The sequence below is a fragment of the Paroedura picta genome, chromosome 4, assembly GCF_049243985.1.
Source record: "Paroedura picta isolate Pp20150507F chromosome 4, Ppicta_v3.0, whole genome shotgun sequence".
Taxonomy (NCBI): Eukaryota; Metazoa; Chordata; class Lepidosauria; order Squamata; family Gekkonidae; genus Paroedura; species Paroedura picta.
The window spans coordinates 71,459,563-71,472,493 of record NC_135372.1 but is presented as its reverse complement, the minus strand read 5'-3'; the positions used below and the strand labels follow the sequence as shown (position 1 = coordinate 71,472,493).

The 12,931-nt window shown below is 40.7% G+C and overlaps 1 protein-coding gene across 3 annotated transcripts in view; it reads right to left on the bottom strand.

Annotated features, from left to right (window-relative positions):
• Positions 1 to 12,931, bottom strand: part of NEGR1 (neuronal growth regulator 1) — a 719,159-nt gene that overhangs the window by 238,711 nt on the left and 467,517 nt on the right. The window lies entirely within an intron of this gene.

Below are 12,931 nucleotides of genomic sequence, written 5' to 3'. Positions count from 1 at the left end.
GGATACACACTTTACTTGGATGCTTTAGGATGCTTAGGGCTAATCCTGCGTTGAGCAGGGGGTTGGACTAGATGGCCTGTATGGCCCCTTTCAACTCTATGATTCTATGATTCTCTATAGAATATTGTTAGTCTACATAGGTGTCCCCTGAACTGAATCCAAAGACTCCAATTGATATCAGAAGCCAGACAGAGCATGGATATTCCTCCCATTCCCTGTCACTCTACTGGCTGCCCAACAATTACTGGCTCAGTGGAGGGTACTGACTATCACATATAAAACCCTCCATAGTCTTGATCCCTCATATCTACAGGACTGCTTTTCCCTCTACACTCCACCATGACAGCTTTGCTCATCTGAACACAGCCTTCTACAAGTGCCATCCCGCAACTGGGCAAAACCAATAACTAGCCATGCACATGCATTCTATGTTGTAGTCCTCAACTTGTAGAATTGTCTACCTGATGTGGTCGGGAAGGTTCCCACCTTCCTGGCTTCTGCAAGTCATGCAAACCTGAATTATACAAAAGGGCTGTTTGCACAAATATCACTGTAATAATGTGGCTCAGAGAGAGGCCTGGGGTGGAGGGATGGGGACTGTGGATATAGCTCTGTCTTCAGGTTGTACTGTCTGTTGTTGTAAGTAGGCTCCTACTATGTAATTTTTACTTTTGTTCAATGTGTTATATTAATACATATGCTATGTTTATTGCATTGTCTTCTGGATATCTCACTCTGTTGTTTGAACTGATTTAGCCTGTGTAATCCATCTGGAGTCCCATGTGAAAGGCGGAATATAAATAATGTAAAATAGAAATAAATTTAATTCCAGATAAAATATCTCAAAGAAAGGAGTGGGGAGAAGTTACTTGTTCTCTGGGAAGGTGTTAGAGTGGAGACAACAAGGGATGCTGAGAACCAAGGCAGGTTTGTGACCAAGGCCATTTCAAGAGGCATTTTTGCAATAAAAGTAAGACATAATTGCAAGAAGTGGCAGAATCTTCTTGCTTAGAGAAATTCAAAAACAGAGAAGCCTCCATCCTGGATGGGCCAATTAAAATCTCATCAGATCCTGAAAGCTAAGTAGGGCCTGCCTTCCAGTATTTGGATGGGAGATCAACAAAAGAAGTCCAGGGGCACTAGGCAAATTCAGGCAACAGCATCCACCACTACAGAATCAGTAGCCTTGAAAACCCTGTGGGAACAACATGATTTGACTGTGACTTGACACTTTTCATCACCTTCACCTTCCCTGCATTAGCGACTCCTCCTCTAGAATGGTTTTTACTTTCAAAATGGAAGCTGCAGTAAGCATGCTATGTATACAATCATTAGCAAGTAGTATTATGTTGCAGACAGCCACAAGATTTTATTTCATTCTTCAGCTATTGATGTTGCACTTTGCTCTTAAATGTCAGAACAAAATAACTAATACCTGCAATTTATTCAGATGACATTTCAACAATATAAGATTTTCAGATTACAAGCTTCTGTTCCATGTTCTTTCTAGTGTTACACTAAATGTGTAGATTTGGTGGATTTACATAATAGCTTTAGATAATGAATATTTATAATAATGAATGAATTTACATAATGACTGCAAGTTAAACATGCCCCATTAAAATGACATGTTCTAATTTATGTACTAAGTTAAAATAACTTCTAAATACATTTTATTTTCACTCATATTAGAATATCACTTTTCTATTTGAAAAGAAATGTACCAGTCTCTGCCAAGAAGAAGCTGTTGATGCAACCTTCATTTCCCCTCCTCAATTTAGGCTACATTGAATAATTTGTGTTCAGAGGTTTTATATTTGATTTCTCACTAAAAGCTTTGGAACACAATCCCAGTTCTGCTTTTATGCATAGAACCATGGTCAAGGAAGAACTGAGTTCTTGCATCATGAGCAGAGTTTTTATTTTTAGGATTATTATTCAGCCAATGATCTTGTCAATATGGTCTTGCTTTCAAGTCCTGCACTGTCAAACAGCTGTGTGTGACTCACTGTGTTGGTTGTCAGTCGCCTTGTTCAATAGCTCTCTCTCTTTTCTCCATGCCTACCATGCATGACAATCATTACTCTCTACCAGGAGAAACTCCAGGTATGGGTGTTTCTTTCTTTCTACATAATCCTTCATCACAGTGATTTAGCTGTCATTTTGTTAATAATATTTGATGCTATTGTTGTGCCCCCCTGTAAGGATCAATTGTGGTTCAACACACATGGATAGTTCTGTGTAAATGGAATAATCTGTTGGTTGCTGGACAACTTCTTGAACTAGGAATATAGATTATGCAGCATCCATTTGCCAGGATCTCCAGATCATACAAGCAAAAACAAAAAGAAAGGTGAGACTGATTTATTGCCTATCACAAAGGCACTAAAGCTTGTACACTTTTCTTGTACACAGTTTCCTACATTCCACCCCTTTTCATCTTCCTATTCACAATGCTCCGATAGGAGCAGGCAAGTCATTTTTGAAGGAGGAGATTAACAGATATGGAAGGACACAGAGGTACCCAATGTATGCTCACCAAGTAGTATGGCAACCTTATTTGTGAGTAGTTCTTATAATCAAACTAGAAGCAATGCCCGTTGCACCCAGGGAAACAACAGATGTAAGGATCCACACCTGCACTGTGGCCTTCTGGGGGGCTGGCTACATGGAAAAAGCTCCTGCATACCCCAGAACTCTTGAGGTCCTGCCTCATGGAACATTCCTGACCCATAGGTCACCAACCTCCTGGTATGGAATCTCCTGGAATTGGAGTTCATCTGCAGACTACAGAGATCAGCTCCCCAGGGAAAAATGGCTGTTTGAAGGGGGAGATTGCAATGACAACTTACAGGTGTCAGAACATGCTCTAAGGCCACCTCCTCTTCCAGCCAGCCAACTTCTGAAATCAGCAGGAAGTTGGAAGCGGAGAGATGATTCCTTATTAGCCCTTCCTGGGATGAGGGCTCCCTCCTGATTGGGGCTAAATTACTAGGGTGAGCCATTCCTGGCTGAGGGCCATCTCCCATTGGGGGAATATCTGGGGGGAAATCTGGTAGGGAGTGAGTTTTCTGCATGCAATTTGAGCTGATGCAACCCCATTGGCAGAGTGCAATTTGAATGGATTGGTACTCACTGACAGCGTGTTCTCTCTCTATTGGCAGCACACTGCCAGAGAGAGCCAATCAGGTAGGGAGTGTGTTGTCCACTTTAGATTTATTACATTTAGTGATTAAAATGGAACAACTAAGCAGGCCATTGCCCCTGAAACTGAAGTCTAACAGGAAGGTGAAACTGATTCAATGCCTAAGAGCAGTTAATCGATTGCATCACATGTACTGCTTCAGTTCAATCTTAAACCATTTGAAGAGGGTACTCTCAAGAAAAAAGAGGTTCTATGTATGTAAGGTAAAACTAGAAAATGCTGAGAGAGAGAGAGAGAGAGAGAGAGAGAGAGAGAGAGAGATGTATTGTAAGGGCTTACAATCCTCCATGGACAAAGTAAGTGTTTGCTTGCAAACCAGCCTTTATTGCCTGCCCTTTGTTAGCAAAGCATTGCTTAACCAGAAATGTAGTATGTCATGTCAATTTCACCTAGGAAGTTGGTATAACCATGTTTGCTCTCAAACATCAAACATTTTCTAGTTGAATGCCACATACCTCTGGGAGAACTCTGGTGTATGTAGAGCAATATTATTATTTTCATGAGGAGCCTTTTCCACTAACCTTGCCCTCACCCTATGTTAAAAAGGCTCATTGATAGATAATGGCATCTGGGACCTCAACCATCTTCTTTTCTGAATTACCAGAGTCAAATACCTGGTCAATCTTTCTAGCCACTCTCTTTGGTCTTCACTTGAGAAATGCATTAGCATCCATTCCGAAGCAATCATGGGTGTCATCCCTGACCTTGGAACAGCCAGTAACTTAATCAAAGGGTTCCTTCTCAACAATGACAGAGCCATTACATGGTCTCTGTTTCTTTACCTCACTTCAGTAAACACACTAGCTCCTTTGTTTTAGGAGCTAGGTGCCTCATTTTAGCTTCCAAGCATGTAATTGGGCATTTAAACAGAGTCACTTAGTCCATGAGTGTGTCATTTTTGGGTCCAAACCATACACCCACTTGTGGATTTTGTCACATCACAGAAGGTAGCTATTAACCTTTTTCTGACCCAAATTATTTATATTTTTTATTTTATATTATTTTATATATATATTATATATTTTATATTTTAGATTATTTATATTTTATATTTTAGATTATTTATATTTTATATTTATATATTTTATATTTAAATTTTATTATTTATATTTATATTTTATATCACGCCATCTCAAAAATTTTCAGTAAGGCTTTTAATGGGTTCTGATGGGTAAATTGGTGGACTGCAAACTGGATTTTCAGATGGTTAGGTGGATAGAGAATTGGTTAGAAAAATGTAACCAAGGAGTGATTATCATTGATATTTCATCAGATTTGAGGGAGGTGAGCAGTGGGGTCCCACAGGGCTCAGTATGATCTGGATGCGGGGTTAGAGGGATTACTCATTAAATCTGCAGATGGCACCAAATTGGGAGGAGTAGTGAATACCCCACAAGATAGAGTCCAATGACATCTGAATATCCAATAAAAGTGGGCAAATGAGAACAAGATACAATTCAAAAAGAAGTGTAGAGTTCTACATCTGGGTCACAAAATGAGAAGCATGCATACTGGATGGGAGATATACTTCTGAGTAGCACTGTGTGTGAACAAGTACATGCGGACTATAAGCTAAATATGAACAGACAATATGGTGCAGCAGTAAAGAAGGCTTGGGCTGTATCAACAAAGGTATCACATCAACATCGCAAGATACCATAGTCCTGCTGTATACTGCATGGGTCAGACTGCACCTTGAGTACTGTGTGCAATTCTGGAGGTCTCACTTCAAAAAGGACATGAAAAAAATTAAGGGGGTGCAGAGGAGAGCAATGCAGATGATTTGGGGCCAGGGAATCAAGCCCTATGAAGATAGGTTGAGGGACTTGGGAATATTCAGTCTGGAGAAGAGGAAGTTGAGGGAACATGATTTTTGTTTTTAGGTTGGACAGGTTCTTATAAAGAATTGTTTAGGTTGATTCTGCAGTGAACAGTGGGTTGGACTAGATTGCCTTTATGGTCCTTTTCAACTCTATGATTCTATTATTTACTTTCTTCTTAAGTGTGCTTACGTTAGTTTAAATGCTCTGAAAGTATATTAGGGATTTATTTTTATTTTTCAATACAATCATATTTTTCAATACAATCATATTTGTTTCATTTCAAATTTGGCCTCTGTCCAATGTTTCGAACATGGACACCCTAGTATACATAAGTATAAATCTCACTTATTAGTCTCCTAGCATTTGCTAATTTCTCCATCCAATATTTAGGAGATGAGTCTATTTTTGGCAAGAGTGTTAGTAGCCTGACTCTTCACATTGAGGGATAATTTGTAGGCAGCATACACAGAAATACATCTCCTTAACCCAGCATCAGATATTAATTTATAGCACACTGCCTAGCTGGAATGAACATTCGGAACAGATGTCAGATGCAACTCAAAGGGACAAAATACACTTTCTACTTCCAAGCAGGAATAGAAAACTTGAATGCCAGCCAAAAGTCAATCTCCAGGATATACCTGGACATTTAGATTAGGTTCTGTGGGAATGTAAGGGCTGACTTATTAATGGCTTTCTCTTCCCACTCAGAATAGATGCATACCTTTGGAAATAGATTCAGTAGAACAATGTTGAGTCCAGTGACATGTTTAAAACCAAAACTCTGTTTTTCAAGGTATAAATTTTCATGTCCGTGTATGAAGGGTACATGCACATAAAACTTATCTCTTAAACAAAACTCTGTTGGAGTTAAAGGTGCCACTGGACTCAAACTTTGGTTTGGGACAATACTTATCTCCAAGAACTGGTACTAATCTCATCAGCTTTCCAATTTCCCTTTCTCTCAAACCCACGGAAGTCAGTTAGCAACTCCTAATAGCTGCCCCACCTAGATAGTTTCCTGTCAGCAGTAAAGGGGTCATCGAGGAACATTAACATCTTTAGTTCTACCCAATCACTGTAATCACAGTTATTGTTTAACTTCCTAGGAACATATCAAGGATTTTCCCAGAACCTTGTCCACACCAAGACGAACCCTTCACATACTTCCTAGGCTCCTTGGCAAGTACAAACTATCTCATCAGAACATTGTTTTAGGGGCTATCCCATCATCCATAGCTCAAGATTACATTTTCTCAAAAAAAAAAAAAATAGAGGAACCAGCACCAATCAGTGTTTGTTAGTGTCCTACTCTCTGTAAATCCCCAATTGCATGGTGGCCTTCCTTCCTTTTCTGTGTGCTTTCTTAGATCTGAGTGTAGGTCTCTTTCTTCTTCCATGAAGTACTGGTTATTTTGCTGAATCCATGGACCTCCCTCTTCACATCATGATGGAAAGTATTATGCAGCCTTTTCCTAAATAGTATTCCCTTTCACCCCTGCCTTTCTGTTTGTGCTTTTTAGTGTGTGTTTGTACCACTTTAATTCTTTCTAATAAAAGCAAACTTCCAGTTTATTGATTTCTTTAGAATTTTTTAGGGGGGTAACCCAGTATACATAGGTGGAGATCACATGGTTACCCACCTCTTGCTAAATCTCCAAATTAGATTGGTAATTTCCCAAATGAAACTCAAGAGACCACTAATTTGTATAATGTAGAAAAGGCCAATCAAGAACCCAAAGGTTGAGCAAACAAATAAAATAATTTATTGTCTAGTGTGCATAATTAGAATAAAAAACTGCATACAAACATAAATCAATGTTTCCTGGAACCCTATAAAATGCTGCACATACAGTTCCCAAGAATAACATAAATGGTTACATATGCTAAGACCACATGCATTTTGACCCAGGAGCCTTCTTCAGTGGTCAGTGTAATGTTATATATACATAAACTATTACAATATTTTATTAAGGCCCAGCAAGTAGTGTAGGGATACTGAAATGGATCAAAATATTTATGTAAGAATTTCCAAAATATATTGATTTTTCTGAATAAATATTTTTGTAAAGACTATGCAGAATGCTATTTACTTGAATTAAAAGTGACATTCTAAACAATCTATGTAACTCAATTCTCATAAAGTATGGAGCTCACTGTCATAAATCACAGTGGCAAAGAACCACCAATCTGTAAATGAACTCAATGGTATAAAATTCATTAACTAAATGAGTGGTCCCTAATCTTTTTATCACCGGGGACCGGTCAACGCTTGACAATTTTACTGAGGCTCGGGGGGGGGGTAGTCTTTTGCCGAGGGACATCGCTGCCACTGCCACCTGACCCCTGCTCCACTTGCTTTCCTGCTGGTACCCCTGACTTCCCACCACCTGCTGGGGGGTGCTGCCACAGTGGCCACTGGACAGCACCAAAGGTGAGCTGGCAGCAGAGTGGCAGGGCAGCCCCCGAGGTGGCAGCTGGGGGGGAGGAGGAGGAGCTTCGGCCCGGTACTGACTGATCTACGGACCGGGACCAGTCTCTGGACCGGGGGTTGGGGACCACTGAACTAAATAACATCAAGTATGCCACAATAGAAGTCAGAAAGATTTCAGGAAATTTATGCATACAGACTAGTCCTAGGCTGAAGTTAAATTCGCAGTGTGTGTTCTTATGCACAAGTCAAAAGCCAAATTTTTCATAATAGTGGATTGTGATGTATTACATGGGAAAGAAGAAGAGTTGGTTCTTATATGACACTTTTATCTAGCTGGAGCCTCAAAGGGGCTTATCATCAGCTTCCCTTTCCTCCCCCCACCACAGACACCCTGTGAGGTGGGTGAGGTTGAGAGAGCCCTGATATTATTGCCCGGTAAGAACAGCATTATCAGTGCTGTGATGAGCCCAAGGTCACCCAGCTGGCTACATGTAGAGGAGGAGCAGGGAATCAAAACTGGCTCCTCAGATTAGTAGCTGGCACTCATAACCACTACACCAAGCTGGCTCCCAGCTAGATGAGGAGTGAGTCAGCAGGACTCTAAGTAACTTCCATTCCTTACAAAAACATTTTGTACAATTTGGGATATAACTATTTTTATCTATTTTGGGACTCCAACACTACTGCTGGGACAAGAAATCCATTTTACATGTAGACTCTTCACAGCCTTCAATTTGAAGAGTCTCTCTCCTGCACATTATACACTAACTAGTAAAAAAAGCCCATTTTATTTCTTAATAAAATGGGCGCTAGACTGACCTTGTGGCGGCTCCGCGGGAGTGGGAGCGGACGTCTTCTGGGCTTGTCGGGGTGAGGCGTCCACAGCATGCAGGAGAAAAAAAAGGCGACCAGGGAGGTTTCTCTTTAAAAAGAGAAGGTAGGTCGCTGGGGCGTCGGGCTGCCGGGCAGGGAATCGTCGGAGGACCGTTGGTGCCCGGGAGAAGGCTTCCAAGCCTCCCCGATCTCCCGATGCTCTCTCGAGCCGTCTCCCGAGCAGCGGAACGGCCTCGCTGCGTCTACGACGCTGCGAGGCCGCTCCGCCGGCCGACAGAAGGCTTCCCGACCCCCCCGAGGCTCTCTGGAGCCTTCTGCTGGCCGGCGGAGCGGCCTCGCAGCGTCCACGACGCTACGAGGCCGCTCCGCCGGCCGAGAGAAGGCTTCCCGGCCCACCCCCCAGCCGAGGCTCTCACCAGCCGCTCCGCCATTTTCCCTGAGCGAGTGAAGCAGGCAATGGGGAGCCGCGCGGGCGGGATTGACACTCGGAGGGGCCAATCAGGAGCCGCTTCGCGGCTCCTGATTGGCCCCTCCGAGTTTTTATCCCGGACCGGTCCCGCCCTAACTCCTCCCCACTACCCCTTACTCTTTTATTCAGTCCGTGGCGCCCGTAGCGCCACGGGCTGTGTACAGATATGTGTAATAGCAATATTCTAGGGTGAAGGGACATAAGATTGCAAAGCAGCCTGAGAAAAAGGGGTCTTTATGTGACAAACCATTTTCATCCCAAACCCCACTTTAAAGACCATATTGTGTGCATAGCATATAACATATAGTTAGCCACTAAATAATTTAGGGAGCAAAAGTTTTGTAACTGGTTTGGAAATCAGAGCTAATGCACTTCCCTTCTTAATCCCTTCCCTGTTATGCTATATAACTACTGTTCTACTCCTCACAAAACAAAAGAAAGAACGAAAACAACACCCACTTTTTTAATTAAGAAAACTCCAAGTAGAATAGAGATGTGCTGTGTTCTTCTAAACATCTGGAGGCAAAAGAAGCCAAACAATGGTACACAGAACAGAGAAATGCAGGATGGCAACAACTCAGTTGGAGAGTGGATTTCAGTGTGCCCACTAGTGCAATACAAATGACATTATATCAGCTTTACCAGTGAAGGGTAGAGTTCACAGAAGGGTGATTTAGCAACAACAAAGTCATGCAGGCATTGCAAACCTTCAATACACGGGGTCAAAACAAATGTGTTCCATGATGAGGCTTTCCCAACATCCTTTAAAACTAAACTACAGCCGCATGGGGCAACTACAGCCGCATGGGGCCTGGTTTTAATTACAGCCATACTGACAAGGTGTTTAACCATTCATACTGTGCATAGTGTCATGAAAGAAAAACTGCCCTTCCATGTCATTAGAGCCATTTAAAGGGTGTGGAGAGAGAAATAAGACAGCTGTCTTTTTCTCTTTAGATGGCTAACAGCAGCACAGTAGGTTTAATTTCTTCTAGACAGTTCATTTTCATTTATTTATAAATAGTTACAATTTATTAAATACATGGCATATAATTTGCTCAAAGTCTCCCATAATGTCCAGGAATGCACAATCAGTATGTACATGTTCACATAACTCTACTACCATACACTTGCCTATTTCTGCTTGGACAAACTCAGTTCCCATTCACAGTGGAAGGAACAAATCACTTCTCCTTTTATCAGATGGCCTGTATCCAAATCAGATCCTGACATGGCAGTAATTCAGCTATAAAAGATGCTGGGAGATTTCTTTGTTTTCTCCATTTTTGAACAATCATCTGTCTGGAATGCTTCAGAGAACAGGTATCAAACCCCAGGACAAGAGATTAAGCTTGGTGGCCTTGTGGCCCTTTCCATTTCTATAGTATTGTGACCAACACACAGTGAGCTTCTCTTGGAATTTTGCCTTTTGTTTGTCTAAATAATATTTTTTTTCTGCTTCCTTGCAAGCCACTGATTCCCTGGTGAAGAACTCCCTGCATGTTGAATGCTGGTATGCCAAAAAGAACTTAGAAACTTTTGTTCCAATGTCCTGCTATCTATGGTAAAGGAATAAAAAAAAAATTAATCATGCATATTCCACCCCACCCCCAAATCCTGAAACAATAGTTTCAGGACAAAGTTTCCCTTGAAAATTTTCACCTTTGTCTGGCACCATTCAGCACTAAAAATACCTTAACTTGCATTTTATGCCAATGACTCCATCCACTGGCTAATTCCAAAACAAAATGTTTTTGCTGTATTAACATCTGTTTCAGAATGTGAATCAAGTGCACTACTTGTGGAGGTTTCCTGAAAAACCCTCATGGATTGTGGATTCTGAACCTAACATTTGTACCTGTATTTTCCTCTACTGAATGGATCCTCTGTGGAACTAACCCTAATGCAGTGTGGATAAATTCAAACTGTGAATCGATTATCAAAGAATAATGCTTAATGGGAGTGAGACATATAAACTCTTGATTCAATGAGTTTGCAGTCACTTAATTGACTTTTATTGGGGAGAAAATCTTGAATACTGTACTGAAGTCATCATAGGATCAGCTATAGGAAGAAATTTCATCTTTCCCCTTTTGTACTGAAATTGCAAGGTGGCAGTAGGGTACTGTTGATGCCATTTTATCAATGAAACTCAAGTTTCTATGTTGCCATTAGGCAAGCACCTATCCTAGGCTCCACTTTGAAGACTCCCCAAGGTTCCTAACACAATTTTGTTTGACATTTAGTTAAAGAACACCTTTATGATATAACTGATTTTTCGACTCTCTGGGTGGTCACTTAAAAAGGTTTAATTGTTGCTCTTTTAAAGGTCACTATTAGTAATTCTTTCAAGTCTTTCTCTATAAAGCAAAGTGCTGATTAGCATCACTTTCAGGCATACTAGGTTGTGGTTCTCCCACCTACAAACTACATTTGGTTCATCTAAAAAATGTCCACACACCTGAATAGCAATAGGCAGTCCTGTACCTTAACACAGTAGAGATGAATGCAAAGGTAACTTGGTATTAACTGCCGCAATAGTAACAGATACAATATCAAAGCGCACAGATAGTCATATAGCAACATAAACCAAAAGGACAAGTCTCTGTCCTTAGAAGTTTTAACTCTAAATATCAAAGGAAACGAAGAAGACACAGATATTTTCAAGAAAAGGCAATAAGTAAAGAAGAGGAATGGCCAACAAGGATTTAGTGTGAAAATTCACCATTACATGAGCTTCTATTTCATTGGTATTTAGAGTCAAAACTTAGGAAATAATTACCCATTCCAAGTGTATCTTTTCTAAACAAAAGTAAACAGGCCAGAGGTCAGCATCCACATAGTCTGATATCTGCAGAATCTAGTGATGATGACAAGGAACAGCAATAGCACCATTATCCTCTCATCCTCCCAGTTCTGCCATGAGGTACCATAGAGCAACCATTCTCTGTCCTCCTGTTTCCTCCTTTCCAACATCTTTTCTTTCTCAACTTCAGCTATGAGATGGTAGCAGTGAAAGAGTGTTAAGGAATGGCCACAGCTGGCTGGGAAGAACCCAGTTTACAGAAAGGATGGAGGGAAACAATAATTTCTCATACAGTCCTAACTATGGTGGTAATTAAAAAATGCTTAATATTAACATTAGTATGCCTTTGTCACTTATGCCCTCAACTCCCATCCTAATGTCCTGTGCAACAGAGAAATGTGCCAAAGCGACAAGTCTGAGACTGACTGTCATGTTATTTCTGTCAACATGGTACGGCTGCATGTCCATTGTCACAGTGGCTGGGGATCCTGCCACCTCTTGTCCTGCTATTTGGACTTTTGTACTCCCTCTTAGCCAACAGAAGATCACAGGTAAACAAGGGATGACGGAGCAAGCAGTGAAGAACTGCTCTACGTATTTGCATATATGTGTGGGGAGATAATGTGCAAAAAAAGGGAACACTTCAGCTCTCTTGTCCAGGATTCACAAATTTGGAGCTTTTATTTAAAGCAGACTCAGTTCTTGTAGTCTTGTTTTCTGGGTTCATTTTTCTACTTGTGTCTATGTATTAAGTCATTTCCAACTTATGATAACCCTATGAAAGAATTACTTCTAAAATATCTTATCATTAACAGCCTCCCTCAGAACATACAAACTGAGGGCTGTGGCTTCCTTTAAGTCAATTCATCTCATGTTAAATCTAACATGCTGCCTTTTTCTGCTGCCTTCAACTTTTCTTAATGTTATTGTCTTTTCCAGAGAATCTTGTCTTTTCATAATGTGACTGAAGTACAATAGCCACTTTTTAGTAATTTTAGCTTTTTGGGAGAGTTCATGCTTGATTAGATTTATAACCCATTTATTTGTCTTTTGGGGAGCCTGTGGTATCTGTAAAACTGTTCTTCGTTATCACATTTCCAATGAATTAACTTTCTATCAGCTTCTTTCATTGTCTACCTTTTATACTCATACCTAGTAAATGGGAATGGTATATTATTAATAATCTTTAGACTTAAAGGTTCTTTCTGGCTCCTTGATGGCGCCCTTCCCAGTGTCAGTCTCCTTCTGATTTCCTGGTTGTAGATCTCTATTTTTGGCAGAAAATGTTTGGAACTCAAGACCAAATGTTATGATGAAAATCCTTTGAAGTATATTAAGAAGCCAAAGCCAATGGCTAATT